Source organism: Narcine bancroftii, chromosome 8, assembly GCF_036971445.1.
Source record: "Narcine bancroftii isolate sNarBan1 chromosome 8, sNarBan1.hap1, whole genome shotgun sequence".
NCBI classification, from domain to species: domain Eukaryota; kingdom Metazoa; phylum Chordata; class Chondrichthyes; order Torpediniformes; family Narcinidae; genus Narcine; species Narcine bancroftii.
In genome coordinates, this window is record NC_091476.1 from 166,613,161 (window position 1) to 166,640,790 (window position 27,630).

The 27,630-nt window shown below is 40.4% G+C and overlaps 1 protein-coding gene and 1 long non-coding RNA gene across 2 annotated transcripts in view; one reads left to right on the plus strand and one right to left on the minus strand.

The window, feature by feature from the left end:
* Window positions 1–27,630, minus strand: part of LOC138742142 (CUB and sushi domain-containing protein 2-like) — a 938,722-nt gene that overhangs the window by 222,739 nt on the left and 688,353 nt on the right. The gene's annotated exons all lie outside the window — the stretch shown is intronic.
* Window positions 5,247–9,660, plus strand: LOC138741938 (uncharacterized). The gene is made up of 3 exons (XR_011343905.1): window positions 5,247–5,325; window positions 6,025–6,130; window positions 9,397–9,660. It is a non-coding gene; the product is annotated as an uncharacterized lncRNA (long non-coding RNA).

Consider the following 27,630-nt stretch of genomic DNA (forward strand, 5'->3'; position numbering starts at 1 on the left):
CACTTGCAACAGCGTTTAAATGACCACAAACAACAGGAAAGGCTGTCGAAGCATGAAATGATGTTCAATTCTCACCAATTTTCAACCTGCGACATCAGTTCGGGTCTGAAAAAAATTGGGAAACTGAGGATTTCTAATTGTTCCGGATATCCTCATTAATCCAAAATTTTTCAAAGGAGAAATGACATCACTTTAGGGTCCAAAATATTTCACATGAGATTTTGGATGATTGGAGTTGCACTGTAATTCATACCCAATCCCACAGCATTTCAGAAGAAGGCTGAGAAACAGAAATCCCTTCGCACAACTTAAATGAAAGAAATCTATTTTGCACAAAGAGTGTGATGATCTACCAGGATGAAGTGATGTAAAGCGAAAGTTAATCATATCAAGTAAACAGTGAGAAATATTGAATAATTGGGCAGTTATTTAAATTTGGTGCATTGAGATAACATTTACTTTGGACCGATTACCTTTCATTTGGGAACTGAATTTACTTCTTAGATCATTATTCCCTTTGTATCCTGTATTCATAATCAATTGTACATCTGCATCTCTGTATGAAATCTTGCATTTTTAGATGTATGTAGTCGTAAATTTCATTTAGAAAACCAATTTGGGCTGTGAGAACAATAGTAGGGTTTTGCTCACATAACACAACACTGAATATAGTATGATGTACTCATCTTCAAATGGTAACTGTGGAATTATAATGAACGTGTTTTAATTAAAAAGAACAACAGTCTTTGTTCCATAACTCCAGGGACAGATATTGTGAGCAAAATTAAAAATTGGGAATAATCAAAAGCAGACAACTCAAAAATCATGGCCACAAGTTACTCCTAATCTCATTTGAGCTAGTTCGAAAAGAACAATGTTGGACCTGCTCATTGAATAAGTTCAGATAATTCCCCACCCCTGCCCTTAATGCACATCATCAGATATTATGTTGGTTAAAGCCTCAAAAGGACAAATGATCATGTAATAAAGACTAGATAATCCAAGATGGTTGAACAAGTACAATTATCCTGCCACTCAATTCAATTGCTTTCACCCAATACCTGGAAAAAAAAATGTGAGAAATTATGTTAATGTTATGTCGGCAGAACCTGATTTTAAGTCGCAAATTCAACATAGACATACGTGCATGATCAAGTGAATCTCAATTCATTCGATTTGCATACTTTGCAGACTTATCATGACTTAAAACATTTCTTTTTCTGAGGCAGTTAAAACATTTATGCTTTCACTGCTTGGTGTCTTTGCAGATCAGATTATTACTCTCAGCTGTTACACAGCCTGCTAAAATCAGGTAGAAATTTAATTTAAATGTCATTATATCATGTCATTGTAATATCTCATCTTCAATTCATTTGGCTGAGGCACTAAATTTTATTGGTGCAAAAATTTCAGAGCAACGTGTGATCTAAGGGGTCAATTAAACCTTTATTTCAACTAGCATGGAATTTATGAAATGGCTTTGTGATTTCTCATGGAAATTCCATTTATACTTTGTAATATAATGTAATTTCACCTCAAGATTGTCTGAACGAGTGATCTTTCCAGACTCAACCTGGGGTTATTGGTATTTCAAGTACAACACCAAAAAATAATGAATCTGTTTTAGGCTTAGACACTTTCTCCTTATTTCTGCACCTTGGTTGGAGTATTTCCCATAACCTTATCATTGGGAATAAATCCACAAAATGTTAGTCATGTATCCTGCTAGGCTTTATCTGTAATTGAATGAGATCTTAGTGAATGCCAATCTTTAATTCTACAAACTATCTGATCCATACGATATGTCCAAAAATCAATCATTTTTTGATCTGAATCTACTGAACATCAGTGAAGATTTACCACCATCTGAGAGAAGAAAGGTTGTCACTTTTCAATCCAATATGGCTGGATCTTTCATCCTGAGTACATATGGTTGTTACTTGAAACTCTTTATTCACTGGAAATTGCCTCATAAGAAATGACAAAGCTTTATCCTGTAATACTCTAATTAGAGCTGTTAAAATGGTCCATCATAACTAGTCATTTTCAAGGTGATTGGTCCTACATGTGACATTGTGCTGTTTGTATCGGGGACATAGCGCAAGGTTAGTTTCTCGTATAAAAACAGAAGAGATTGTGTTAAAGTTAGGATGGGAGCAATAATGTCGCACCTTCATTGCTGGTTTGCCGCAGAAATATTATCAATTAGCATCACCAAAGATTTGCATGAACTACAGGTTATGACTGAATTTTTGAAACAGAAACCTATTTCAAACAGGGCTTCAAAAATGTACTTTAACAACTCTGCTTGGCTGGTGGCCTTGCTCAGCAGTTACATCATGCACAAGAGTTCCACAGCATGGAAACGCGCCCTTCAGCCCGAATAATAATTACAAAAGTCTGAAGTTGTGAAACAGATAGGCTTTTATTAAATATAGACTGGAAGAGCCGTCAACTTCAATTGATTAATTGAGGCAGAGTGAAATAGGGAGCATGCAAAGGATCAGTCTCAGGAGGTGTATCCAGCCGGCACCAGCCAATTATAGCATAACAGTGGCTTGTCACAAGCCCATCTTGTTTTTGTCATCCAAGCTGGTCCCATTTGACTGCATCCAAACCATATACTTCTGATGGATTATAAAATATTCAGCTATATATTACTAGATACATATTATGTGGCAGTATGGGGGTGGGGGGAAGGGAGGTGAGCATGTTAGTGTCGCGGTGAGTGCAACACTTTTACAGCACCAGTGTCCAGGGTTCGAATCTGGCATTGTCTGGAAGGAGATTTTTAACGTTCTCCCCGTGTTTCTGCGGGTTTCCTCTGGATGCTTCTTCCCACCTTTCAAAATGAATGGGGGTTGTAGGTTAATTGGGACATTTGGCTAGCATAGGCTTGTGGGCCAGAAGGGACTGTTATTATGCTGTATTCCTAAATCCTTAAGAATGATGGGCTGAAGGGCCCTGCTTTCATGCTGTAGAACTCTATATTTTGCATTATTTAAATATACAACTGCAGCAAAGTGCCCTCACCTCCGTTACACTACCTGTACAGATTTGTCCAGATTTGTTCATGCTAAAGGTTGAAAACTGTGACCAACATTTCATTTTAATTATTTTTCTTTGTGCATGTGGGTCATTACAAGAAGCCAGCACTTAATGTTCTTTCTGTATTACCATTTTCCTGAATCCACATGTCCATGTCTTAAAGCAGTGGTTCGCAACCTTTTTCTTTCCACTCACATCCCACTTTAAGGAATCCCTATGCCATCGGTGCTCTGTGATCAGTAAGGTTGAATGTGAGTGGGAAGGGAAGGTTGAGAAACACTGCTCTCGATCCAATTGTTACTGAAATATTTTACTTGAGAAAAATTGTCATTGGCCCAATTCCTTTGGAGTTATGAAATCGTACACATAATGAGTCAATTAGGTACGATTAAAACCGTGGTGTTCAAACTTTTTCTTTCCACCCACATACCACCTTAAGCAATCCTTTACTAATCATAGAGCACCTACGGCAAAAGGAATACTTAAAGTGGCATGACTGGAAAGAAAAAGGTTTTGAACCAGTGTGTTAATTTACTCAAGAATAACTTGGTAATATTACATGTAACCACTGTATAGATTAGGGATATCCAGATAACCACTGTATAGGTATACAGATAACCTCTGTATAGGTTAGGTATCCAGATAACCACTGTATAGGTTAGGGATATCCAGATTCCCTGTCTGACTGACTATATTGTTAACTTCAAGACAGCACAACTGAAATGCATCCAGCTTTACGGATAAAAATAAATAAACAACTGCCTGGAATAGTCTGGATCTACTTCAGTGCACAAGTTTGAGATTACCAAGTGAGGGGAAAAAAAAATCCTGATCTTCTCTGCAAATTCAGACCTCTGAGAAAACTACCCCCCCTACTGAGAAGCAAGCAAAGATGGCCAATAAACCATGCAGCTCTCTCCAATTAGGCTGGGAAACCTGGTCAGATTATCTGTACCATCCTGGAGCCCAAGATCAGTAGGTCCATTCATTTTAATGAGAATTAACATTTATTTATGAATACCCTTACAAAAAGAGCAAGGACTAAAATTTGAGTTTCAGCTCCAATGAACTTGGTACAGCAAATAAGGTTTTCCCATATGAACTTGAACTGTCTTATCCCCAACCTTTGTATCAGGGAACTTGGTAATAAAGTATTTGGCTGTCTTTCAGGAACAAGTGCTCAAACTAATCGAATCGATACTCAATGTGAGTGAGTAAGTAACCTGATTTATCCGTCAAACAGCTATGCTGATTTGAGCTGAAAGTTTTAAGTAGGGGGATGAAGATGAGCAGGATGAACTCAGGGAAAGTGCACCACTTTTATGCCTTGAGCTTGCTCTGCCAACTGATCAACATTGTTGAGATTTCACACCAAATACCATCATCTCAAACCCTTTAACATATCTATCATTCCAAACCAATGCACAAAACACTAAAAACACGAAACAAAACTGCAGATTCTTAAACAGGAACAAGTGCTTAAAATACTCAACAGCTTTTGCGGGAGAAAGAGAAGCAAGATTTAAATTGAAGGCCCTTCAACAGACCTTTTATTCTTCTCGTCTGGAATTATTCAACCAACAGATAGAATTTCTATAAAACTTTCAAGATCTGAACATGGAACAGTGGAGCATAGAAACAGGCCCTTCAGCCCACAAAGTCTGCCCCAAGTATATCCCTCTATCTTTACTTGTTTGTGAGCCTATTTAGAAGCCTCTTCACAATACTATCCTATCTGCTCCCATGAATGCCCCTTCCATCCACTTCTAGGCACCTATCCTTCCTGTGTAAAAAAAAATGCCTCACACATCTCCTTTAAACAATTTCTCCTGAACTTTAAATGCATGTCCTCGAATATGCGACATTTTTATACTGTGAAAAAGATTCTGACTGTACCCTATACCTCTTAATTTTATAAACTTTTACCATGAGTCCCCTTAGTTTCTGATGTGCCAGAGAAAACAATCCAAGTGTATTTTACCTCTCCCAACAACTCATAACCCTCTTGATCCAGCCAGCATATTGGTAAATCTCTTCTGTCTTCTGTAATAAAATTAATTCTGTAATATTCTAATGTAATATTACAAAGTTATTCTTAATTGTTAATGAGCTTGCATTTCATATTTAGTTGATCCTGGCATTCTCCACTTCTCTTTAGAATTTAGAATGCTCCTTTCTTTTAAATTCAAACTGTAACTGTACAATTGAGTTGAGTAAAGCTTGAAAAGCAGCTACCAAGTTTTTCATTCTCACAACAATTTACTCAAGAATAACTTGGTAATATTACATGTACCACTGTCAAAGCATCGATATCCTTCCTGTAATGGGGTGGCTAGAATGTGCACAATATTCCAAGTGTGGCCTAATCCAAATTTTATGTAGCTGAAACATAACTTCCTTACCCTTATCCTCAATACCTTAGCTAAGAAGGCAACCATATGATACGTGCTCTTTACCACTTTATATATTTGTTGAGCCCGCTTTCAAGGAGCTCAGGATCCCAGACCCCACCGTACAGCACTGCTTTTAAGAGATCTCCTATTAACTTTATACTTTCCTCTTAGATTTGGCCTGCCAAAGTCCAACACTTCACGCTTGTTTGGATTTATTATGTCCCAATCTTGTGAAATGCAGGGAATGTATCTTTGATATTGTTGCTAATTCAACCATAACACTCCAAATATCATTCTGGTAGTTCTACACTGTACCTCTGAGAACACCAATGTTTCTTTCCTAATGTATGCTATCTAAAGATAGCCCAATGCTGTTGCAGTGCCAGGGATCAGGACTGGGGGGTCGAATTAAAAAAAAATTAAAGTTGAACATTAACCTGCTGAGGGACTTTAACCTTGATTTCAGTTCTCCAGATTGAAAGACCCACATTATATGTATCCTTCTCATAAAATTTTGTACCTGTTCCTGATATTCTTCTAAAATCCTGTATGAATATTAATAAGAATTATTGTGCATTTCAAGGACTCTGGGTGTTCTCTGTTTATGAAGAAAGCTGTGAAGTGATGAGGCATAAATCCCCAGTTCACATAAAAATCAGGATTCTTCTAATCCAGCTCATTACTGCTCAGTAAGTATATCCTCAAGTGATGGACACTGATGTCGGCAGTGCTGTCAGGCAGTTGGTACTTATCCATAACATACTCACAAATGCCCAAATTGCATATCGGTATGATCACAGCCTTGATCCAAACATGGATTAAAGAGTTGAATTCCTAAGCAACAATGTTCGACATTAAGACAATATTTGACCAAGTGTAACATCAAGACATCATGTTAAAATTACAAATTGATTCCACTCCATGCATTGCACAAGGGAACATGGTTGTGGTTGTCAGAGGTCAATGGTTTCGAGCACTTAGGGTAGAATTCCAGGTCCAACCAATTTCAGCTACTTCATTAAAAGTGGGGTTGTTCTCTGATAATCATAAAATTTCACTTGCAACTCCACAACAAATGCCTACATGCAGAAAAACCCCAGATAATATTTGGAAATTGGCTGGTAAGAGGCAAGTTACATTTGTGACATAAATATACCCATCCAAAAGCCAAGTAACCACCCATTGCCTCCATCACACATACAGTGGCTACAGTGTGTATCATCTGCAAAGTGCACTGCATTTATTCACAAAGGCTTTTGCCAAAAAGGCCTCCCCACCTGTGACCTCTACCAGCAAGAAGGACAGGGCAGCAGATGCCTGAAAATGCTACTGCCTGGAAGTTTTCTTAATCAGCAGTTGCGACTACATTGCTGTTCCCCTGAAACTCAAAAACCTTAGGGAAGTATCTCACAAGAAACACAATAGCAGTTCAATAATGAATGAATGAATGAATAAGAGTTTATTGTCATACATGGAGATACAATGGACAGATGCAATGAAAGTCTTAATATAGAGAAAGAGAAATGGAATGTACTTCACAGAAGATGGTTCCCCAAGATGTTCTGGGCAATTAAGGATTAGTAATAAATACTAAACATTGACTGAATCCCAAGAATTATATTGTTTTTAAAAAGCTGAGTATATTTCTCTGCCCCTTTTCATGATCTCTTTCAGCTCACCAGGATCTGGTTCCTGCACTCCATTTAAGTTCACCTGTCTTAACCACATTATTGTAATTCCCTGAAACATCTAAAAAGTGAATTAAAGGTGTGTTTAGGTAGTAACATTTGTGAGTCTGGCACCATTAACTTTGACATTCCCATAATGGTTTATCACACCCAGACATTTCCCAAACTATAACATGGTCAGCAAGAACAGTGAAAGACTTTAGCAGAAGATGTTGGGCATTAAGCTTCAGGTTAATTTGTTAAGTGCCCAAGGGGCCAAGTTTTCATTTTACTTCATGAAACCATCAGCATCACTTTAAACCCTTAACTCAGTAAATGCTGAATCAAACAAAGATTTGGACTCATTCTATGTCGTCATATTAGAATTTAAAATCTCTCAGTTGAAATTTGGATCTTTCCCCTTCGTGTATGTTGAGTGTTCAGGTAATCGAGTTGAGAGAGCTGGGAAATGGATTTACTTTTCATCAGTGGTTCAAGTATCTGCAAGAATCCCAAGGCAGTCATGGATACACCAGACATATTGCACTTTCATTGCTGCTCTAAAGAGCTAAACATTTTTCCACAGTTTCCACCTCTGATCGGCGAACCTAGTGCTCATGTCAGTCAACATTGTCAAACCATTTCCAAAATTACTATCTTCTTGTTGTGAACTCACCATACTGCATATTCATCACCTGAAGGAATCTTACATGATTTTCCCCATTTAGAAAAGTAATTATTTGATTCACAAAAGAACCCAATCGCCTGTGACAATTTGGGAGGCACATTGGTTGTGAAATTGTATTTTGCTGTAAAACATTTCAAAATGACTTCACGTCTCACAGAGTTGCCTCACCAATGCCCCGCAGTGCCACCTCAATAATGCCTCTTGGTGTCACCTAGCACTGTCACCTCAGAGTGTTGTCTCATCTACACTTCGCCTTGTGGCCTCACCAACACTTCATTGTGTCGCCTCATCAACACCTCGCAGTGTTGTCTCATCTACACTTCGCAGTGTGGTCTCACCAACACTTCACCATATGGCCTCACCAACACCTCGCCATGTTGTCTCACCTACACTTCACCGTGTGGCCTCACCAACACTTCGCCGTGTGGGCCTCACCAACACTTCGCCGTGTGGGCCTCACCAACACTTCGCCGTGTGGGCCTCACCAACACTCCGCCGTGTGGCCTCACCAACACTCCGCCGTGTGGCCTCACCAACACTTTGCCGTGTGGCCTCACCAACACCTCGCAGTGTTGTCTCATCTACACTTCGCTGTGTCACCTCACCAACATCTCGCCATATTGTCTCACCAACACCTCATCGTGCTGCTTCACCAATGCCTCAACACCTTGTACAAATGAATCCCAACCTGTATTCAAAACACATCCCAATAGAAACAATGGTGCCAAGTGCCATCTTCACCACCTAAGTTGCCACTTTGCACCTGTACTCTTTGGTCTCTCTCTTTGAAAACACTCTCCAGGCGCTACCATTCACTCTCTAAATCCTACCCTGGTTCAAAAGTGCAACAGAGATAGATTCCATTTGCCACTAATTTGTCCACCTCTACAGCTGATCTATATCATGTTGTAAAATTGATAACTTTATTCACTGTCGACTACACCACTTAATTGGTGTCATTTGCAAATTTACCTATCATCATTGCTATCTAAATCATTCATACTGATGACAAACATTTACAAGCTCATGCTTAACTACAACCCTCAGATTTCTCTCTGAAGCCAGTTTGGAATCCAATGAGCCCACACGAAACTGCCAATGGGACCTTGACTCAGGTCTTGCGGAAGTCCATGTGTACAACAACCACCAGCCTCCTCTCTTTAATCCTCTTCATTACCTCTTCAAAAAACTAAGATCCGTGAAACAGAATCTCTCATACATAAAGACACATTGACTCTCTCCGTCAGTCCCTGACTATTCAATGACTGATCGACCTTGTCCCTCAAAACTATCCTCTGGTAATTTTCAAACCAATGATGTCATACTCACTGGCCTGTTGTTTCCTTATTTGTCTTTGCTTCCCTTTTTGAAATAATGTCATATTACATAAGAAACTCAAGAAATGCAGATGATGGAACCTTAAGCAAACAGTGAGAAGTACAAAGAATTCAATGGACAGGCAACATCCATGGACAGATAGGGTCACCCAACCTTTCAGCTCAGGACCTTTTCTTGGGACTTGAGGAATAACACATCAGATTCACCCTGGACAGCCTGAAATCCAATGACACAAACAATAATTTTTTTTTTCAAATTTTAGATAACCCCAACCATCTTGAGCAGTAGATTCAAACCCAGGTGGTTGGCACTGTAATAGCCCTATGCTAACCCAGCTTTAGGCAATTGAAGCTGGACTACAGCTCCAGCTGAAAAGGAGAACGTCCAAAGTGGAGCAAAGAGATGACAAAACCCCATTCTCAACTGACAAGGAAGAAGAAAATACCACCACTCCTGGTGAACAAAATCTTAAGAAACTTTGTTTCTGTAGTGTCAAACTTGTAGAAATCTAAACCTGCACACAAATAATGCAACTTACTCAAATTACTGAGACTACTTCACCATTTAAAAGGAATTTACTGCAGGTAAATATTGTTTAAATTTCTTGTATAATAAATTATTAAAGTATAGTATATCGTACCTATAATTTATTTAGGTTTTCTACATTACTGGCTGTCAAAGCTTGCAATGAACTTGAATGGACATAAATGCGTTTTATATTCACAAGGATGGAAAATCACCAAAGACAACTTTTTAAAAATGAAAAAAATAAAATCCCATTCATATTGACAAAGAACTTTTAAATGGACCAAATTAAATCAATGGCTCTGCATGGTCTTCTCTTTCAATTGATTTCAGTGGAGCTGAAAGAATTGACTTTGCCTCAACTATTTCCTCTGGAAGATTATTCCATTCAGCCACCACTCTCTGAGGGAAGAAGAAGCCATCCTCTAATGTTTCTCCTAAAATTTTGCCCCCTTACCCTAACTTGTGTCCTCTTGTTTCAACCTCCCCTGCTCTCAGGGAGAAGAGTCTACTTGCATCTAGTCTATCTATTCCCTTCATAATTTTAAACACCTCCATCAAATCCCCTCTCAACCATCTATGTTCCAATGAATAAAGTCCTATCCTCTTCAATCTTTCTCTGTACCCCAGGTATTTTAAGCCAGGCAACATCTTTGTAAATCTTCTCTGAACCCTCTCCACCTTACCTATATCCTTCCTATAATTTGGAGACCAGAACTGAACACAATACTCCAAACCTGGCCTCACCAACACCTTAAACAGTCGCAGCATCACTTCCCAGCTCCTATACTCTATGCTATGATTTATGAAGGCTAACATACCAAATGCCTTCTTTACCAACCTGTCAACATGGGAATCCACACTGCACCATAACTCCAAGATCTCTTTGTTCTTGTGCATTCCTCAATGTCGTCCCCTTTACCATACATTCTATTTTGATTATTTTTACGAAAATGAAGCACCTCACACTTCTCTACATTAAATTCCATCTGCCACCTTTCAGCCCAACCAAATCCCTCTGTAATCCCTGAAAACCTTCCTCGCTACCCACCATTCTCCCTACTTTCATATCGTCTTGTGTATTTACTTACCCCATTAACCATCCCATCATCCAAATCATTAATATAAATTATGAACAACAGGGGACCTAGCACCAATCCTTGAGGCATGCCGTTCGTCACAGGCTTCCATCCTGACAGACAGTTGTCCACCATGACCCTCTGCTGTCTCTCCTCCAGCCACCTCTACTGCTCTGCTGTCTTCTCCACTAGTGCCCCCTTCCAATCTACTTTGCCCAGCTCCTCTCTCATTCCACTGTCATTCCTTAACTCCACTGAAATACCAAAACATGTAAACTTTATTTTCTCCTCATTAAATCTGAAATTGAACTCAATCATTTTGTGATCACGGGCCCTCAAAGGCTTCTTTACTCAAAGCTCTTTAATCACCTCAGGTGTATTACACAACACTCAATCCTGAACACCTGATCTCTTCATAGGCTCCTCAATAAACTGCTCTATAAAGCCATTCTACATTCTCTCGAGATCCAGTCCCAAACCAAGTTTTCCAAATTTACTTTCATGTTAAAATCCACTATGACTACCAATGACATTGTCTTCCTGACACAACTTTTCTACCTGCTATTGCAAATTGTTGACCACATCATTTGTATATATCCAACAAAAGTGTATTTTTACCCTTGCTATTTCTTAGGTCAACCTTTATCATCTGATCCTGTGTCATCTCATTTTAATGATTTCATGTACTTTCTTACCAACACAACTATGCTGGTCCCTCTACTTAATTGCCGATCCTTTCAATGCACTCACTATTCTTGGACATTCAGTTCCCAATGATATCCATTAGCGATGACTCTGTGATGGCCATAACATTATATCTGCAAATCAGCACCTGTCCTACAAGGTCATCCACTTTCCTTCTTATGCTGGGTGTGTTTAAGTGCAAAACATACACTTTTTAAAAAAATTCTGGGGCCCTGTTGCATTGCAACTCATTGCTATTAATGTCATTTTGCCCTATCTGGCTCTCCTATGTACATCAACCTCTGCCTCTTTACTTTGGCTCCCATCCCCCATGAATCTCTCATTTGCAAGCTTCCCTGCCAGGATATTTTAAACCCTCACAGACACAAAGAGAACAATCAAACAGACAGCGTGGGATTCGAACACCAGCCCCGATTGCCGGTGCTGTAACAGCATTGCACTAACTGCTTACGCTAACTGTGCCTCCCCACGCTCACCATGCTGCTCTCGTTGGTTCTCCTCCAGTTTTGGTGCAACCAGACCCACTTGTACAGGTTGCCCCTTCCCCTAAAAAAGTTCCACTGATGCAAGAACGTGAAAACCTTCCCGCTGCACTGCTCTGACTTTCCCTAGCTTGTGGCATCAGGAGTATACCAGAGATTACCACCTTGGAGGTCCTGTTGGTCAGCTTTTTTTTAATGCAACTCCCTAAACTTACTTTGCAGGGACTCTACCATAGCCCTGCCTATGTTCTTGCCAACCTTCAGACATACACCAACAGTAAATCCATCTTTCAACATTGTCTGACTGGTTTAATGCAACCTAGATTGTATACCTAAAATGGATGAGGGGGGGGTGGGGGGGTGGCCTGGGAGGAGGGAGGGGGGGGGGGAGAAAAAGTCACTGTATATGTGTGAAAAAGAAAAAGTGTATATCATGGCTAATGTGATTTATGGTGTGAAAAATTAAAAAAAATTAAAAAAAAAATAAAAAATAAAAAAAGGCCCCTCTCCACTCATTCTTCTGCCACCCATTGACATTTGGAGGCAATTTATGAAAGGTAATTAGCCTACAAAACAGTGCAGCTTTCTATGTGGGGAGAAATGAGAAACTGCATTGACAGCACCCTTTATCTCCAGAGCAGTAGTCCTCTCACTTGAGAGGTGCAGAGGAGATTCACCAGATGTTGCCCGTGCACCTCACCCACCCTTGAAGGCTTTTATATCCTCCTTCTACTCACAAACTCAGATAGTGGCGTCTGCTTGTATTGTTTATATTTATATTAATATTTTCCTTCAGATGTGGTACATAACTTCTTTGACATCACATCAATGCACACTTAATTCCTTTTCTCATTGCCAATTAATCTACATTTTTCATAGTACCCTTTTTGTACTCTTTCTACTTGTCTTTGAATAAGAACTCGTTCTTCTCTCTGTTGCTCAGTGCATTTTAGTATCTGACCAACTTTTTCCGATTTTCTTGCCTACTTTGCACTCTTTAAATGTATTGCCTAAGACTTAAACAAGAAAGTTTGCAAATGCTGTGGTCTGACTGGAGGTAAACAAGAAAGCTTGGAACTTATTGGAGACTTATCCAGATTGAATGTTGCTTATCATTTATTTATCCCCACACCTGATCGATTTATTCATGCAGTTCAAAAACATTCTTTCTCGCCATCAACTATGCAGCCAATGGCTTCAATCATGACTCGTGCAATTAGTTTAGATCACTGATGCAGATTGCGAAAACTAAGGTGCAAAGACAGAATCCTATATATCCTGATTGCTAATAGCCTTCCAGTCTTAAGAACATCTGTCAGCCGTTACTTTTTGCTGCCTGCCGTGAAGGCAATGACCTGTGAGCTTTGTGTCAGAATCATTTGATGAATGGGATGTATCTTAATCACACAGCTGTTATTTTGTGGTTACAGTTCCTAAGAAATTTGAACCAATCAGATTTACAGGATGCATCTTTAATAATGCAATTTTATTTTAAGTTCTTTAAAGATGGTCAGCATTTATTGTGCATTTGCCCTTGGGCAGGCAATCATGGTTAAGATATGGAACTCCCACAGTTTTGTCAGACAGAGAGTTCCAAGGTTTTGATGTGGAATTCAGCAATATTTTAAAGTCAGGATTTATAGATTATAGATGGAACAGGGTCCATGCTGGTTAATGACGGGGTTCATGAGTGTAAGATTCTGTGCTGTGGTCTTTATAAGTTATTTTAAGAATTTCATGCACTACTTCTGGGCTCCTTTGGGTTTGGATGCTGGGGGAGGGCCTCCACAATGAAAGTGCAATGATCTCTCTGATCAGTATCATCTCACTTAGCTGCACTTTTGACAGGTGGCTTAGCAAGAGTAAATGATGTCAAGATTTTCCCCACAGTTTGGTTGTCTCATTATTTACTGCATTCCAGGTCTTGCATGTGGGTTAGTGGTGTTGTCTTTGAGTCATCAGTGATGGACACCATAGGCCGCCCACTCATTCTACCATATTTATGCCCCTGCAACCTTTAACACTTTTCTAACGGAGTTCAAGGTAGAGGAGTATTAATTCAAGACAGAAGCAAGGGCAATGGGCAACAATCGGCAGGAAGTTTTCTTGATCTTGTTTGATTAAGCAACTCCACCTGGCCACAGAGAAAACACTGAGAACTCCCATGACCATTCCCTTCCATCTAGATACCACTGTGCTGTCACCTCTATGAAGTGTGCCCTGGAAAAATGATCAAGGGTTTGTGGTAGAGAACTCTGGGATGTTGGCTGGAAAATGCAGAACAACATCAACCCGGTGATTAACTAGCCTGTGCAATAACTTCTCAAATGCCCAGCTTTATGTGAGGAGACATTTAAAGGATGGACCAGCCCTGCCCTTGTTCAGATCCTGGGCTGACGATGTTTTCAAATTCGCAGGAGTCTGCTTTTAGGACAAGAACATTTTTCAAAATGTCCTTGAAAGTGCTCAACCTCTCACTGAATTGTGGGTATTCTTCGCCTACTACATATGTTATCTGGTACATAATCTTGATAAATGTGAAGTCATGCATTTTGGGAATTCCAATGAGGCTAGGACATGTACTATAAATGGTAGAGTTCTAGGGAGTATTGATGACCGGAGACATCTTGGCGTATTAGTCTAAAAATACTTCAAGATGACAGTGCAGGCAGCTAACTTTATTAAGATGGTGTGTGGGATATTGGACTTAATTAATCAATCTGTTAAATACAAAAATGGAGATTTTGTTCCAATTTTATAAAACCGTAGTCAGACCTCAATTGTAGCACTGTGCAGTTCTGGTCACACTTGGGAAAGGTGTGATCTCACTTGAGAGGTGCAGAGGAGATTCACCAGATGTTGCCTGGCACGTAGCTTTTAAATTCTAAGGAGCTAGCGGAGAGGCTAGTTCTGCTTTCCCTGGAGCAGTGCTGGTTAAAATGCAACAAGTTGAGGTTCAGAAAATGATGAGTGGTAAACGTAGGCTGAATGAAAATATTCCCCTGTCAGATGTGGTTGAACTGGAGGGCAGATTTAGCAAGAGAGTGGCAGGAACGTTGAATAAAATTACCGGAGACAGTGGCGCAAATGGTGTAACTTAATGTGTCCAGCATTTAACAAGTGTCAAGATGAACACTTGGCATAGAGAGATCTCGGCCAAGTGCTGCCAACATCTGCAGATCCAGCAGAGAACTCATTAATCACCACAAAACCTACTCAAGTCCAGTGGAAGCAAGTCACCCTTGACTTCAAGAGAATGCCCTAAGAAAGTAGCAGGCAGCGATTCAGAAGGCCCGCAACATAATTAATTTTTATTTTGCTCAGACAACGTGGTAGCTCTTGAAAGTTGCAACACTAATTCATTTTAAGTAGAGCTTTGAAATAAACAGAACCTGAATGGTTGATGATGTCAATTGTCCTTGTGGATTCCAAGTCCAACTTCAGAGAGAAAATTCGAGCTTGCTTTCTTTGCATTAAAATGTTGCGATCAAGTTCAAGACCTTTTCAAAAAAATTTTAAGTTTAATGGCCGTTTAAAATAGGTCTTTTTAAAATTGTGCTTGCCCTTCTTTAAGCAAATCACCATGATATTGGGTACAACCTTTTAGCCTTTTCACTGGGAATTTTGCAATCCTTTTGCTGAATTGTACAATAGATCAATTACACTTGACCTTGTCGATTTAGTCTCATCTGATTTCATAATCCCTTTGCTGATTAATGAAAGTTCCTCGCTTTGTTCACCTGGATCTGCGTAAAGACTGCTGCACCATTTCCATCGTACACTTCCAGCAATGAACAGAGTAAAATATCACAGAGGTTTGGACAGGTCTAAATAATTGCATGCACATTTTTGGCAGAAGACCCATCATTTGGAATGCCCAAAGGATCAAAAACAGAGTTACATGAGATGAATTCAATGCTAAATCAGGTACAGAAAAAGAGAAATAATAAGATTAATGTGAGAAAAAAGGCAATGAAAAATTTAAAGTAAATGCTAAATTAAATCTGATTCATTAAAAAAGGAATGATTTATTTATAATAGTTTATATATTCAGCATGTTTACACTTTTTGTGCTGTTTCAACAGTGCTTGAAATAGCTTGACAACTTTTTGCGCCAAACGAGTGACACAGTTCGCATAGTGGTTAGGAGAAGATGATTACAGCACCACTGATCCAAGTTCAATTCTGGTGCTGTCGATAAGGAATTTGTATGTTCTCCCTGTGATCTGCTCCAATTTCCTCCCAACTTCCAAAAATGTATGGGGTTTGTTGATTAATTGGTGCATTTAGACGGCTCATGGGCTGGAAAGGCCAATTACTGAGCTGCATCTTGGAAATTAAATTAAAATTGATCATTTATTTTGCAGCTCGTGAATTATTGATCAATGCTTTTCAACAGAGACCAAAAAGAGTGAAGGGCCTGTAGTGTGGATTGTGGAGGCTCACGTGACCTCTTCATCTCAAATTTAATCAGAAGTCGCATCAGCTGCCAATCTAGGTGAGACTCTGCCAGCCCATTGGCCCCTTTAAATCACTCACTGATGACCATTGGCTCCTTTAAAGCACTTACTGATTACCTGGGCTGGACTCCCCAGCATACTGCACTTTAAAAGCCCATCATGTGCTGTAGCACAGACTCTCCACTTCCTGATCTTGACTGCGAATGCTGCTCTATGCCAGGTTGCGAACTGTGGCCATTGCTGTTGGAGTCATTGGCAAGGTGTGCACTACGCTTAGAGAGGGACCAGAGTATTGTGTGACAATACTGAGCATTGAGTTGCTCCTCCCTGCTGATGCAGGGAATTTGGATTTTATATTGAAGTCTGTCTTCTAAGAGTCTGTTAGTAATTATATATTACTTAACAATGAGCCACAGCCCATTGGAAAAGGGAATTAGGAGTGTCTGCTGAAGCCTTTATCTTGCAAGAGTGTGTTAGTAACTGTGTATGTGTCTCCGCTCCATCCTCAACATCCATTGGAGCGCTCACACCCCTAACGTCGAGGTACTCGAGATGGCAGAGGTCGACAGCATCGAGTCCACGCTGCTGAAGATCCAGCTGCGCTGGATGGGTCACGTCTCCAGAATGGAGGACCATCGCCTTCCCAAGATCGTATTATATGGCGAGCTCTCCACTGGCCACCGTGACAGAGGTGCACCAAAGAAAAGGTACAAGGACTGCCTAAAGAAATCTCTTGGTGCCTGCCACATTGACCACCGCCAGTGGGCTGATAACGCCTCAAACCGTGCATCTTGGCGCCTCACAGTTTGGCGGGCAGCAGCCTCCTTTGAAGAAGACCGCAGAGCCCACCTCACTGACAAAAGGCAAAGGAGGAAAAACCCAACACCCAACCCCAACCAACCAATTTTCCCTTGCAACCGCTGCAATCGTGTCTGCCTGTCCCGCATCGGTCTGGTCAGCCACAAACGAGCCTGCAGCTGACGTGGACTTTTTACCCCCTCCATAAATCTTCGTCCGCGAAGCCAAGCCAAAGATGTGTGGAATAGAGTGAGAAAGTGTAGGCGGCCACTGGTATCGGAAATCACTGTATCTGACATGAATGCCTTTGTAGTTTTTTGTATCGTGTTGTTTTGTATCTTCCTCATTACAATTTCCCCGTGCTGTGAACTGAGATTCACTGGTGATGGGTTGTGCTGATGGCTGGCACGACCCCCAGGCTCTGTCTCCATTACCCACATATTACCAAGGTTTCCCGCCTAAACCTCGAGCCCTACTGAAGACCATTGTAAGACCCAACCCTTTGTTTTAAGCTAATAAAAGTGTGCGTTCTCCCTCCAGTTGTGAGAGCTTTTATTCGTGCCATACCTTGTGTGTACAATAAAGATTACTCCTTGTGTGTTAGCTTGTGACTGGACTCGTTTCTCTGTGAAGCAACTGAACCTGACTTAAATCTCATGTAACAGGGCCACTTTTGCAAAGCTAACTGTGGAGCAGTGAATCTTTTTTGAGAAATCCATACTTATCTGGTTGGAGCTACATGATATTGATGTGGGACTTGCATTTCAAGAACTTTGAATATCATCACCTGCACCATTAGTTCTGTAGCAAATTTTGGGATACTATTATATGATATCATTTGCAAGAAATGTCAACTCTGTTATGACAAACCAAGGAAGGGCATCACCTGGTGTTCCCATTACGTTGTTACATAGCTGAATATTAAAGAGCAACTATGTTTTTGACATAAAACATGCACTTTATTGTTAACTTTCAATCAAATCTTGTTTGGACTTGAATGTGTTAGAATATTTCTGTGAGCACTTTTCAGCAAATTAACTGATAAATATATCCAACAGCAAATTGAACACTCTGCATGAACAACTAGTCTTTAACATAAAAATATTTTCATTTCCCATTACTAGTCCTCTATGTGTACACTGTATGACATGCTTAGCTCAACAATGTAGAGACTAAACAAGGTGAAATTGATTTTTCAAAGGTCAGCATAGTGATGCAGTTATGAAATGATTAAGTAATATGGAAATGGCTGAGTAAAGTGACATAAAAAGGTCACAAGTAATGTACAATCAAGAAACCATACATGAAGAGTCTGGATAGGGAATTTAAAGAGATGGTGAATAGGGTCATAAATGAGGGAACATTACCATGGAAATAAAAACATTAAGTCAAATGCATATCTTAGACGGCTGAAATGCAGAAGAAAGCACCAAAAGATGCCATTCCATCTTTTATGCAACTCTCGTGACTGCGCCACTTTTAAAATAAAACAAAAACTAACATTAAACACATCCAAATACTTTGTGCCCTGGAAGTGTGGGTTCTTTCTAAGTAGGATGCACGTTGGGACGAAGGTCCTGGAGATATATAGAGAGCGATTGCAACATATTTTGTAACCAACTGTGGAAAAAGATAAAAAAAGGAAACAATTGATTCTAATCGTCCAAAGTTCTCAGTGGCAGAGAGCTTGTCTTAAACAGTCTGAAGTAGGTTCCTAATTTATGCACCAAGTGTACTTCTCATCTCATTCAGGATGCAAACCAAAGATCTCAATTCTGATAACCCTGTCTATTAAACCTCAATCCCAAGGATAATATTCTCGAACACTGACGTCCAACCTTTGCTCATGGCCAGATACGCATTCTGATGGTTTACTTGGCTCATTTCTCGACAGAACCAGCCGAATCTATCTCTTCTCCTCCACCAAATTGCTCAATCCTCTCAGCACTTCTCTCCCCCACCACCCACCCCAATCAAGAACCAAGAATCAAGAACAATTCTGCAGCCCAGCAGATTTCCTCTGCTGTTTCTACAATGGGTCGGGCCAGCCAGGGCGACACCCAGAAATTTGTTTCTTTTTACCCTCTCCTCTGCTAACTGGTTTGTGTTCTGATTTTTGTTAACACTGAGTGCAAGGCTGTTGTTGTGACCCCACTCACCAACCGATCGACACTTCCTCATTACCATTGGTGATTCTGCTGACAACTGTGGTATCATCGGAAAATTTGTAGATGGCATTTGAATTGTGCCTGGCCACATAGTCATGGGTCAAGAGCACTGATTCTCAACTTTTTTCTTTCCACTCACATACCACTATGTCATCGGTGCTCTGTGATTGGTAAGGGATTGCTTAAGGTAGTATATAGGTGGAAAAATAAGTTTGAAAACCACTGTTTAAATTGTTCTGAATTGACTCGTTATGTGCATGGTTTCATAACTCCAAAGGAAATGGGCCAGTGACAACTCTTCTCATGCAAAATACTTCAGAAACAATTGGGTCTAGAGCAATGATTCTCAACCTTCCCTTCCCACTCACATGCCACCTTGTCATAGAAAATGGAGCAGTGGACAAGGCACATAACCTTGAGGTGTGCCTGTGTTGATTTTCAGGGCGAAGGAGAAGTTAATTATTGATTTGCACTTGCTGTGGTCTCTGAAGAGTCAAGGATCCAGTTGCAGAGGGAGGTGCAGAGGCCCAGGATTTGAAGCTTGCTGACCAGTATGGATGGGATGGTAGTATTGAAAGCTGTAATCAATGAAAAGCAGGCTGATGCACATATTGCTGTTGACCAGGTCATCCAAGACTGAGTGGAGAGCCAGTGAGATTGCATCTGCTGTGGAATGATTGTGATAGTTGGCAAATAGAAGTGGCCCAGCTCTTTGATCAACCTCTCAAAACATTACATTAGAGTAGAAGTGGGTGCTTCTGAGTAATTGAGGCAACTCCCTTCGCTCTGCACAAGAAGAGATGATTGATGCCGTTTTGAAGTAGGTGAGAAGCTTCAACTGCAGCAGTGCGGGATTGAAAATGTCCGTGAACACTTGGTTGGAACAGATTTTCCATATCCTGCCAGGTACACGATCAGGGCCTGAAACCTTGAAAGGGTTCACCCTTTTGAAAGATATTCTGACCTTGGCCTAGGAGACAGCTATCATAGGCTCACCAGCTTCTGTGGGGATTCTCGCTGGTATAGTTGAATTCTCCTTCGTAAAGTGAACATAAAAGGTGCTTAACTTATTGGGGAGTGTAGCATCACAGCCATTTATGATGTTAGGGCCTGAAAGCCCTACCATCGCTGGCAAGTATTTAATTCTGCTTCTAACTTTATGTGGAATTGTCTCTTTGCTGTAAAGATGGGCTCCCATAGGTCACGCCTGGACCTTCTGTCGAGATCTGGATCACCAATCTTAAACGCTCTCAGCAGTTTGTGAACCCTTTGATGCATCCACAGCTTCTGTTTGGGGGACTCACTGTCTATTTGCACATGCACACATTCATCCATGTGGGTCTTGATTAAATTGGTGACCACAGTGGCATATTCATTCAAATTTTGAGATGAATCCTTGAATATGGTCCAGTCCTGCGGGCTTTCCTCCTCCTCGCTCTACCATACCTTCACCATCGGTGCTGCAGATCTCAGCCTCTGCTCATACACCAGATGTAAAAGTACAGTCAGGTGATGAGACTTGTCAATGTGCAGGCATGGGATGGCTCAGTAGGTGTTCTGGATGGTGGTATAACAGTGGTCAAGTATGTTCTTGCCTCTGCTTGTGCAGGTAATTTAACGCGGTAGTTTGTCAGACTGGCTTAGTTGAAATCCACTAAATGATCCATCTTGTGGTTGCTAATTACATTTTATGATCAGGGTAATTCACAAAAGGCTTTGGAAAAAGTCAGAACAAACTAACGCTAAATAACGCCACAGAGGCCTTCACAATATCCAGAAGTATTGCAGTCAATGACATGTTTTTTTTCCCCCCACTTTAAGTCAAATAATTGTTGTTGTTTTATTGCCTTTCTATTGGCACAAAATAATTTTCTCAGACAAAAGATGTCAGACATCTGGCTGGTGAATCAATTTTAGTGGTGAACAAGGGGTAAAATTTTGAAATGCCTGGAGAACTGCGGGATTTCCTTTTTGCAATGTCGAGGAATATTTTTTATGCCAATCTCAACAGACTCATTTGGTGAAACAATTTAACAAAACCCTACCTCACGATTTCAGTGATAGTCCAGCATCCATAGAGTCCGGCTGTGCAAAAATGTGGAAAACAATTATTTGATGTCAGTGGACAATTAGCAACTGTGACCCCAGTCCTGTGCTAAATGATATCATCCATCCATCACTGTTTTCTGCTTTCAAACTCATCGATATCACAATTGTCTCATTTGTCCTGCAGGGCTCAACTTTATAAACGTTTTTTTTTTTTAATTTGAAAATTTAGACTTACAGCACAGAAACAGGCCATTTTGGCCCATGAGTCTTTGCCACCCAATGAACCTACACCTCCAGTATGTTTTGGAGAAAACCAGAACGCCCCAGAAAAATCCATGCAGTCATGTGGAGAACGTAGCAACTCATAAAGACAGTGTGGGACTTGAACCTTGGTCCCAATTGGCATTGCACTAATCACTATGGCAACCGTGTATCACTAAATACATTTTTAAATTTACAATCCATAACATCAACCATAATATCCTCATTAATTCTCTCGAATGTAGTTTTGAAATAATTTTTCTTAGTTTGTCTGACATGGCTGTCAAGGATTCGTTGAAGGAAAATCATCTTTTATATATCCATAGATGTGCCACAGTGTGTTCACCATCTCTGAATCAATTTCTGTTTGCATTTCAGCAAAATATTTCTTTATAACATGAACCCAACATACTACCAGAATAAAAAAGTGTATTTCCCCTTCTTTCAGAAAGTTCCTGCGGAGAAAATTCTCAATGGAGCATCTCAAAATACCGAAAATGTTGTATTACAGAGGGAGGTCATTCACTTCTACCAATCATTAATAGATTTTTTTTGTCAAAATTTCACCATTTCTTGATTAATGTGGAATGTGATTAAGGTCATCATCATTCTGAATTTTCTTCAGATCACTGTCTCTTATCTTCAACCTCGAGGTTCTTGCTTTCTATCTTAAACTTCCAAACTTGTGTTCTGGTGTGAACAAGCTTCCTGATTCTCCAGTATAAATTATGTCACGTATTTGGTAGCTGTTATATGTGAATTGTGGAGGAACACATGGCTCCCGATATCTGGAAAATTGTGGATATCAGAGGATCCCGTGGCCTCCTTGCCAATCAAGGTTGGACTCCAGCCACCCATTTGCGCACACTTTTATCATTGGGTTCATTTAAATGACTCAGTGTTACCATTGGTCAGATCAGTATAAACATTAATGCATACCACATTTCTTTCTCTCTGCCTCTTGGTCCAAGTCCTAGACATCGCTGCACGCCCGGTGGCTACTATGGACATCGCTGGAGGAGTCACAGGTAAGGTATGCACTGCACTGAACTGAGCCATAGTACTGCAGTAGATCAGTGATTGCAGAGCCGCACACCTCTTGGTACAGATAACCGGGAGTGTGTTTGAAGTCACTATCTATGAAGAGTGTAAATATGCAGGAGATTGTGGTAGGGGAGTCCCTTGTGCCTGATGTGCCTGCTTGCACGGTGAAAGTTTTTGTCTCCTAACATATAGAGCTGTGGTTTTCAAACTGCTCCCCCAACACTCACATTCTACCTTAAGCAATTTCTATGCCATAAGTGCTCTGTGATTAGTGAGGGATCGCTTAAAGTGGTACGTGAGTGAAGAGAAAAACTTTGAAAACCACTGTTTTAATCGTACCTCATTGACTCGTTATGTGCACGGTTTCAGAACTCCAAAATAAATGGGCCAATGACAATTTTTTTTCAAGCAAAATATTTTACTAACAATTGGGTCTAAGAACTATGGTTCTCAACCTTCCCTTCCCATGCACATCCCACCACAGAGCACAAGTGGCAGAGGGATTACTTAAAGAGGGGTGTGAGTGTAGGGAGGCCGTTTTAAAACCACTGGTGTAGAAGATAAGCGGCCACTGGTATCGCAGTCGAAACAGACTCCAATGTGAATATCTATATAATTACTTAGTAGTAGATTAATTAGGCATCGCTTGGCGTCTTCTCCTGTTAGTTTCCCATGTGCTCAGCAAAGTTACCTTTGATTGCAATAGATGTCCTGACTCATCTCCCCACTGAACCTGATACTTTTCCAAACACAAATTGGTGTTGCAAGCAGGGTTCAAGGAGTTTCAACTGGACATACGTACAATGACTAACAATGTTTGAATTGATATTTATTTTTGTGCTTCCTCGTGAACAGGATCGGCAGAATGGGCCCCACAGTTAGCAAGGCGGGCTCAGGGCATGAGAGTAGGACGAAAGGCATAGCGGCAGGTTACAAGCAGATTAAAATGCTGCAAGCAGCTTGCTGGACTGGCTGGCAGATTGATCCAGTCAAATTCCATGCCATTGACCAGCAGAGAGAAGGGGTCATCACATGGTTGGTGAATGGTTATGTGTAGATGAACATGAGAAAACTGAGTTCTATGTCACACGTCCTCCCCACTGCAAGCCCAACCAGTGTCCACACGGTCTTAGTCCTGCCACAAGGGTACCCCACTGACCCTCCAAGATGGGGAAGTAGCCAAATATGGGCGAAATCTCAGTGGGCATGCATGCAGTGACTGTGAAATTGTGGAGCCCTGGGACTACTCCACAGGTGAATACTTAGCCTGCTGTGGGATGAGAGAACTCCCCCCCCACCCCTCCCCTGCACTGTCTACTGCTCTCATCGGGAAATGAGCAATCTGGGTGGTCTGTCTAAACAGCAAACGATTGGCAACACCAGATGTGTACTGCAAGAAGGGGGGTCAGTGATGGCACCACCCTGTGGGAACAGGTAGTTACTGCATTCTGGGACAGGTTTCCCATCAGTCTACATGGCTGGCCACAATGGCACACTGTTGGTGAGGGGAGGTGTGGTTAGGTAGTGGGCACTGATCACTGATCTATGAAGCACCCGTGAGCATCACTTCTGAGGGAGCACGAAGGTGACTGGTGCCTTGGTGGGCTATTTAGTCACCACCGCATGCCGCAATATTAGAGGGGTGCTCTTGCCCCTCATAGGACTGGTGACTGGGGAAAAAACATTCGGGAAGCTATTACCCTCCTGTAAGGTTCAGAGTGCACGAGCATGGAGAACAGATTCAAGTTTGCAGGGCTGAGGTAAGGTTCAATGATGTCACCCTATTGATGACTCACAGGGACATGGATACTCTCTGGAGAGAGCGTTGTGAAGGGAAGCCCCATCGGAGGTGGCCACTGACTAATCTATCTTGTGAGCTCTTCCAAACATGCTGCCCTCTACGGGGAAAGACTACTCTTCAAGCTGATCCTCTTCGCGATGTGTCGGTCAGAAACACATCAAAACAGACTGCTGCAATCCTTTCACTAATTCCACCAATCAGCACCAACTCCTTTTAGCAGCAGGAGCTGCTGTTAGGAAATATACAGAAAACTTTCAGCAAATATCAAGAGCAATTTTTACGAACACTCTCTCACACAAAATTCCAACTTTTATCATGCACCTTTATTTATAGCCTTTGTTATGGACTTTTTCAATTTAACTTTCAGCCTTGGTATTTACCCTTCTACTGAAGACTTTCAGCTCAATTAACTCATATTAATTTTTCTTCATTTTTTTCAAATTACAATGGTGCAGATCAGGAACTTGGCAATGACAGCATCCCTCCAGTCCTCCCCATAATAGCCACAATGCCTCACGGAGTGGGTGCTTCAGGACCCTTTATTTAAAACTTACTAATATGGCCAATTTTCATTTCTGACTTCTCTTGGCTATTGTTACAGAAGGGGTCCTCAAACCTTTCAGACCATTGACCTGTTCATGGAATCCTTGATCCCTCAGACTCCCAGGCATGTCGTCGGGTAAGCGGCCACCAGTATCGGAGCCCCTTGTGCCCAATGTGCATACTTGCACTGTTATAGACTTTGTCTCATACTATGTAGAAGATAGTGGTATTGGAGTCCAACCTTGGTCTGATGTGAACGGTTATATAGTTATTTAGAGTAGAGTAATTAAGTATCATTTGGCATCTTTCCACTTTTTGTGTCCTGCGTGTTCAATAAAGTTACCTTTGATGTAACACTTGTGTCTCTATGAACCCACTGAACCTGATACTTTTCCAAACACAACAGTAGACAGCATGTTTTCTCAATGAACTCTACCTCATACCGGAAAAGTATCAGGAAGTCTTGACCTTCTAAGAGAGCCACAGAAAGGTCCTTTTTTCACCAATGTCACAACACATCCTCACTTAGGGAGAGCCAGATTAACCTCCACCTCAACATAGATCCTGAGCTGCATATATAAAATGCCTCTGTTCAAAACCCTCTGAAAGAAATGGCATCTGTGCTGGACAAATCCTGCATCTGCCTTAACTACAAATACTGTATAATATTAAATTCTGCATTCGACTGAATATTGGATCATTTTCCACTCCTGCAATCATGCACCAAGTGTTCAAATCAGTAATTTATTTACAAGTTTGACAAGCTTAATAATATTTTATTTTTTAGAATATAATCTGTGCTGTACACCAAAGATGTTTGCAATTCCCCCGCATTTACTTAGTTCATGCCCCTCGCTTCATGAATATAAAGACAAATAAATTGTATCTTGAAAGTGGATGAGATACAGTATTTTAAATGCTCATATCCATGAGTTGTATATTAACAAACTAGATAGTTTTCTGCAGGTTGTCCTTTTGAAAACACCTTGCAGCAATATATAAATAATTGCTCAAAGGTGGCAAATTTAAATAGTTTAATGAACAAACTATATCATTAAGAAATAAAAATGTTAAATTGATTTCTGGTCAATGAGCGGTATCAGATTCTTGTCAGACCTGACTCATTTGTCAGGGTTCTGGTGTTTCAACACTGGTCCAAAGTGAACCAGGCATGAGAGGAGGAGAATGATTTCAGAATAGCTTACTAACTTAGATCTAAAAAAATAATTGGCTTATGTTGTAAAAATTAGTAAAGGCGACATAGCTACTCTAAGTATTTTTATTTCTAAATGAAACGTGCAAATATTTCAATGAAAGAAAGCCAGTTTAACAAAGGATGAGATAAAAGTATCCCTTCCGATTTGGTCAATGTTTTCAGATACAAAGTGTTTGACGGCCAATAAAATGCAGGAAAAGTGGCAATAAATGCATGAATAACCAGTGCTGAACTCTTCAGTGCACCACCAATTTCTGACTTGCACTCTAATAATACTAGATAATATTTTTTTTAAAAAGGTTTGCATCCTAAAAAAAAAAGAATTGTGACGGATTGTTACAAGCTGAACACAAAGATAATTTCAGATTTGCTGTATAACGTAGGAAGTTGGAGAAATCTAAAATCAACTGTTATTGAATTTAACACGTTTAATCTCATAATGTTGCGAACATATTCCATTACTTCAACTGCCGAATGTGATATTTGGATCCTGTTAAAACATTTGCTAAGGGTACGGGTTAAAAGAAACAGGGTTTTAGGATCAAAGGGTAAATTACCAATTCAAACCCCATTATTCTTTTTCAATGTTTAATAATCATTTGAAGAGATGGAATTCTCAGGGCATAAAGATAATTCAGGGCTGTTTTGAAGAAGGCCAATTTCTTTCTTTTATTCAATTGAGGGAGAAATTTGATATATCTGTAAATTCTCTGTTTATGTATTATCAACTCAGAGCTTTGATAAAAGATAATTATGGTAAAGAGATGAATTTACCCATGTTGATGAAATATTTCAGATATGTACTAATTATTACAAGATATTATGGATAAACTGGAATGGGAAAAATCTAGGCTTAAATGGGTAAGTGATTTAACCTATATTTTTCTGGAAGATAATTGGGAGGTTATGTGTTCTGATAGTGTAACTAACGTGACGAATGTACATTATGGAATAACATAACATAACAATTACAGCACGGAAACAGGCCATTAGGCCCTTCTAGTCTGCACCGAACCAAACACCCCTTTCTAGTCCCACCTCCCTGCACAATGCCTATAACCCTCCATCTTCTTCTCATCCATGTACCTGTCCAACCTTTTCTTAAATAATACAATTGACTCCGCCGCCACTATTTCTCCTGGAAGCTCATTCCACACGGCTACCACTCTCTGAGTAAAGAAGTTCCCCCTCATGTTACCTCTAAACCTCTGCCCCTTAATTCTTAACTCATGTCCTCTTGTTTTAATCTTTCCTCCTCTTAACGGAAATAGTCTATCCACATCCACTCTGTCTATTCCTTTCATAATCTTAAATACTTCTATCAAATCCCCTCTCAACCTTCTATGCTCCAAAGAATAAAGACCT